Source organism: Triticum aestivum, chromosome 2D (assembly GCF_018294505.1).
Source record: "Triticum aestivum cultivar Chinese Spring chromosome 2D, IWGSC CS RefSeq v2.1, whole genome shotgun sequence".
Lineage (NCBI taxonomy): Eukaryota > Viridiplantae > Streptophyta > Magnoliopsida > Poales > Poaceae > Triticum > Triticum aestivum.
The window spans coordinates 502,689,996-502,696,101 of NC_057799.1; positions in this window are offsets into that span (position 1 = coordinate 502,689,996).

Genomic DNA, 6,106 nt, shown 5'->3' on the forward strand with positions numbered 1-6,106 from the left:
CCTGTTGGCCGCCCGCAATCCACGTCGTCAGCCCCTGAATCAAGGTAGGCACAATGGCGGTGAGCGTTGTTCCCAGTTGTTGTTGCACTTGCTCTTGGACAATCTCCGGAATCCGCGCCACTTGTGCCTTGAGTTCTTGAACCTCGCGCGACTGGCTTTCCGAGCTGGTCTTTTTCTCCTTTCGCCCACCAGCGGTATAGTATGACGACCATTTTGTGGACAAGCCTTTGCCGGCCACACGACCAGCTGACGACGGCTTACTGAGCTTATCCTTGTTTTTCATTACGTTCAACGCCCTATTTAAAGGGGTGTCAAAAGGGGAGCTCTGAGATGACCCCGCGCTACTGCTTTCAGCCTCCTGCGGAGGGAATGTGAACCATTTAGAAATTTGGCTTCATTAATTAGAATGCAACCATATGGAGCTAATTACGTGGGGGTGTATTCCTTACCAGAACAAGCTCAAGCGCCCTGGTCTTCGGATCCGTGGTAAGCTCCTTTGTTACCGGGTCCTCCTTGTACCGGGCCCTGACAAAGTTCCTGGTCTGCTTGTCAGGGAATTTCTCGAAGCGGGGCGGTAGGCCTTGCTCGGCACGCTCCGCCACTCTCTCCAGCGTAGCTCAGCTCCCAGATCTCCTCGATCCTTCCGTAGTATCTATCCTTGTTGTTACCGGTGTAGGATTCCATCGTTACCCCGGAGTTCTGATAACCATCGCTCTTCATGTCCTTGTCCTCGGTGTAGAATGTGTAGCCGTTGATATCGTACGCCTCATACGTCATCAGGTTGTGCTCGGCGCCCTGTGACAAGGCGAATATGAGTTGTTCTTCCGCGGAAGAATCCTCATGTAAAGGGTACGACAGAAGCTTCTGCTTGAACCAACGCGTGAAACATGAGTTGTGCTCTTTGATTATATCTCCGTCTGTCCTCTGTTGGCCTCGGTCATTGTACGTCTTCTCAATAAACTGAGTTCGCCAATGGTTGAATTGCTTGTTTCTATGAAATGAGTTCGCCAATAATGTGAAGGATGCCAGTCTTTTCATCCTATTGTAGATTGCTTAGATCTCGATATGCCAAAAGTAATCACATGAAATATATAGTAAAAGCCAGTGTGATGTGTTTGGCTACAACTAGTCTGACTACACGTCCTCATATAACATATCAAGGACGCACCATCTTACCAGATTAACCATTCGACTTACCCATGCAGTGTGGGAAGAAAGAAGTGTTGGGACTGCGTATCCAAGCAATTGATGCCATGGACTCCTTCGTACAACCTTGTAAGCGAAAAAGAAGTTGCAGTGTGCCTGTACAAAGAACTAGCGTAAGTTCAGTTACCTGCTTCTCGGAATTTTAGTTAGCCACTTATTGCAAAATTGTTCAATTACGTTGCTTGGCTTAATTTAGTTTGCTACTAATTACACAATGGCACAGCCTGTTAATCATATTGTAGATTGCGCCTATCTATGTGTTTGATACTTACTGTTAAGAATTACCTGTTTGCCTTAACTTAAATATCTACTTGTTTGTTTAACTGCTTTGCTGCTGCAACAGCGGGTTACAATGATGTTTATAACTACTTTGCAGCATCCAATTGAAACTCTTTAATTCCTTGTTTGTTTAACTGGTTTGCTGTTATAACTCCCAGTTGAGATGTTTTGCTAACTTCAACTTTTCTGAATCCAATCGGAACTTTAATGGCAAAACAGGTTAGCCCAAGATCAAAGAGCGAGGTCCCCATGGACGTTGCATCATCCCACAGCAGTGGCACCGGCCCAATCGTGCATTATGAATTGCTAACTGTTGATGCTCTAGAGGCTAAACTAGTGGTAGAAAGAGATTCTGCTTCTGCACATAGAGATGAAGTTGACATGTTGAGGAAGCAGACAGCACAATCACAAGCAGTACTCAAGACAACCATTAAATATTTGGTGGATTTCACAACGAAGCAAGCTGAGACTGACCAGATTGTTAAGGTCCTGAAGGAAAAAAGGAAATTAAATTCCTACTTGGTAAATCATAGGTGAAATGTTCTTTCCATAGTTGAATAACCTTTGTGTTGTCTGTTCATGTAATCAATCAAACCATTTGTTTTAGAGATCATGTACTAATTTTTTTTGTTTTTTGTTTGTAATTTTATTTGAGCACAAGTCTGTATCAATTGATAAGACTCGGAGACATTTCATTTGGATTGCTGTGCCAGACCTACAAATATGCCAATCGGGCTAAATGTGCATTCAGCAATAGTAGTAGTATAGATGGACCATAAGTGGCACGCATTGGAAAGGGCCAAGATGCTGGCTAAAAAAAGGATGCTGTTGTAGCCAAAAAAAAGTAGAGTGGCCTGGCTTATGTATGTTAGTTGATATTATTGATCCATATACTCTATAAGTGTTTATATGTCTGTTAGTTCTGTACATTCTTGGTTGATTGACTCGGTATTTGAATCTTGATACATCGCTTGTGTACATATCTAAATGGGAGTACACATTATGTTGCGTGTGACATTTGAGTTGGACATGAAGTGTTCCAAATATTCGAATTCACCTTAAACTGGATTCTAGTTTCTGAATTTGAGTATCGGCATTTGTAAACCATATTCATATATGACAGTGGAATACATCTTTGTCGTCCTTTTGAAGATATATAAAAACACATAGAATGATTTATAAAGATTCATATAGGAATACAAAATGGATTCGAATTTAGTTGCCAGGGTAAACGTGGATGCTTATTGTCCCAAAATTCGAAAGAAGCAGCAAAATGTCCACTCCCACGTCGGCTGCCCGAAGCCAAGTGTTTGGGAGATGGAAATTACTGTCTACCCATTACACGGACAATCCATCGGCCCAATTTCCACTGCTCTAAATAGGGGTAGGTTAGTAACTTCAATTAGACGTGACACGACCGCCTCTGAGTCCATTCCGACACGGTGGGCGTCAAACATGGGCGGCAAAACTCACTTGATTCAAGCTCGTCCGAAAGACCTTTGTTTCTCCCTCCATTCCCCATTCATACACGGTGGGCGGCAAAACAAACTCGACTCGGCCGAAATCGATGTAGGCAAATATTTTCAATAGGGGCAGGTTTGTAACTTCACTCAGACGTGACACAACCGCCCTACCTGTCAGCCCCGTTCATACACCGTGGGCGCTAACCATGGGCGCCAACCCACCCTCTCCTCGCCCGAAATCGCTCTGGGCAAATATTGGCGAGATGCGAGATTACCGTCCTATCCCCAACCGACGAGACGTCCAAATTTTAAACGGGGGCTAAGTTCGTAACTTTCCCATATTTCAGACAGGCGCGTCCCAAAAACATGGTTCACCGTACCTCTCCCTCCATTTTCCCATTCATACACCGTCCGCGCTAGAACACCCCATCCCCACACCAGCCTCCGTCCGCCACCCCATCCATCGCCGCCGTCCTCCACCACATCCATCGCCACCGTCCTCCACCATGCTGGAGCGCCTACCAAGACCGCGTCGTCCACTGCTAGAGATGGACGTTTCTCATCCACGGCGACGGACCAATAGCCTTGCATCACGTCCTCTCGCTTCATCGGCGCCGTCGTCCTCTTTGCCGGGGCCGCTCACACGACCCTTCTCTTCCACCGCAACGGGACTTATCCCCCGATGCACCCATCTACCGTCGCAGATCTGCTGCAACGCCACCGACAGCCATCGCACCCCCGATGCCTACACGGCGCCGCAAGAGAGGTGGTACTTCATATCTCCTCAACTTTTTGATCTCAACCAGAAAATAGATCTTAACTTGGTTACTCTACTTTCTTTTCAGCTCTTAGAATTTAGTTCTTAGTTCGAAGCAAACAATGGATGCTAAATATCATTTCTCCGGTTTGCAGCTTCAAATCTACCATGGCACAGCCATAATACGGTTTAATTGATCATGCTTAGGGTTTAATTGATCATGTTGGTTCCGTGGTGGTTTCTTTAATAAAAATCGGAGGGGAAACCCTCTTTTGCTAAAAAAAATATGCTTAGAGTTTCCCCCTTTTATGATCACTATACGATCAGAATACGTGCTTCGTGTCATAATAACACTGCTCCACCCATCAAGCTAAACAAGCTTAGTTGTTCAAATACGAATCTGATATTATTAAAACAGAGTTGTTTAATTGGTCAGCTAAATGTTCCTAAATTAGTTTCGAAAATGCATGTTCGCCGCTCGGGTGTGTATCTCTACAGGGTGCCCACTGTGGGCCGGCCCACCCTGGGATTTTGGGTCGTCCCAGGCCCCGATTCCCCTCTGTTCTGCTGCGCGCTTCCGATCTCTACTCGCCCCCAGCCGCCTGCCTCGCCGGCGACTTGCCGTCCCCAGACGGCATGACTCTAGGAGGAGACGCCGGACTAACAGGAGGCTAGGAGCCGCTCACCCAACAGCGTCACCGCTGCCCGGGTGCGCCGCCGTGCCTACCTTCCCAGTCCGTTCAGGGCTCAGGCGTGCGGCACCCACCAAGCCAACCCGATTTATCCTGAGATACGTCCTCAACACTCAGCAGGCACTCCTCATCACCCATTTTCTAATTGATTCATTACTCATTAGGCAGGACTGTCATTAGGGTTTGTTGTGTGCTCAGTGCTACCTACACTTAATGGTTCAGATGTATTTCGGTAATCTTTAGTACCTCTAAAGTTCACAGGGTTTTCAAAATTCCGGCCCTCGGAACAGAAACTAGTCATTTTGGATTGTTGGTCGTAGTGACATTGACCCAGATTATTACTGCAAGCCAGGTTTGTTGACAATTTTACTTGTCTTTATTACTCATTCGATATAATATCCAATTATTCACGTCGATTAGTTGCAAACAATAAGTGCTAGACAAACTTCTTCATTCCGATTTTGGACGGTCTCTTACTGCAGTTACAATTCTGCATACTTGTCCTAGTAAGCTCACAAGTAAATGATTGATTCACTACATCTATGCTTGCCTTTTCATATTTGTTGTCAATATTCTTTTAGGGTGGACCACCCTGTTTCTAAATACTGGAACCGTAGACATGAGTGAATAGTATTTCTCTATGTGATCTCTTCCATCATGTGTGGGTAACGAACACTGCATTGTATAGAAAGAAAGTGTCATTTCCAGCTTTTACATAGGTTTCGATCTTTTACATGGAATACAATCTGCCTACTTGCTTTGTGTCGCACTACCAACACTCCACCCTTGAAGCTAAACATTGCGCCACTCATAATTGCTTAGTTTATTTGTTCAAATACGAATTTCATATGATTTTAATGTTCCTACTTCAGTTTTGAAATGTGTGCCTGCCTGTTATAGAGACATAAGGGGTTTGTATTTCTGTGTGTGGTCTGGTTAGCACGGTTGGGGAGGTGAACTTTGCATATGCAGGGGTTTATAGGGAGACACTCTCCGAGTTGAATCCGCAATGCATTCCATAGATAATCTGACTACTTTTTATGTTTTCATGAATCTCAGATTCTGAACAGCATCATAATGATTATGAGCTTGCGCGCATGAAAAGAATAAAGCAGAACAATGCCATGGCTGTCAAACTTGGCATTAAGGGACTGAAATCAAGTCTGGATGCAATGCAATGCAAACGCTCTCCACCTACAGATTCATGCTCATAATATGATCCTAACAGTGATTCTGAGCTAGAGGGAGACCTAAGTCAATGTAGCTCCCTAGTGGAGGAGTCAGAGGAAGATGCCCTATCTTATTCACCCATCAAGGTACTTGCTCTAACTTTCCAAGGTTACATTGCTCGCACATATCTTGCAACTGATGCTTTGCATTGCTTCTACTTTGTTGAACTGCCATTAGCTTAGTTTACACATCGTGTATGTGAATACGCCCTGCCGATCCACTTTCAGTACATATTCCATCTATCATCATACCATATTTATCCATTCAAATGCTGTTCTTGTGTATCAGACGTTCAAAAGGAAGAGGGCGATTGCTGATCATGGAGGAGCACAAGCAAAGTATTTGGAAAAGGTAGTGGCACCTGATAAATCAAATAGCCCATTAGGTGTAGTTGCAATATCACCTGACCCACAAAATACCCCAACTCTAGCAGACTCTAGCCCTACTACACTGGTCATTTCTGATGCCCCAACTCAGCA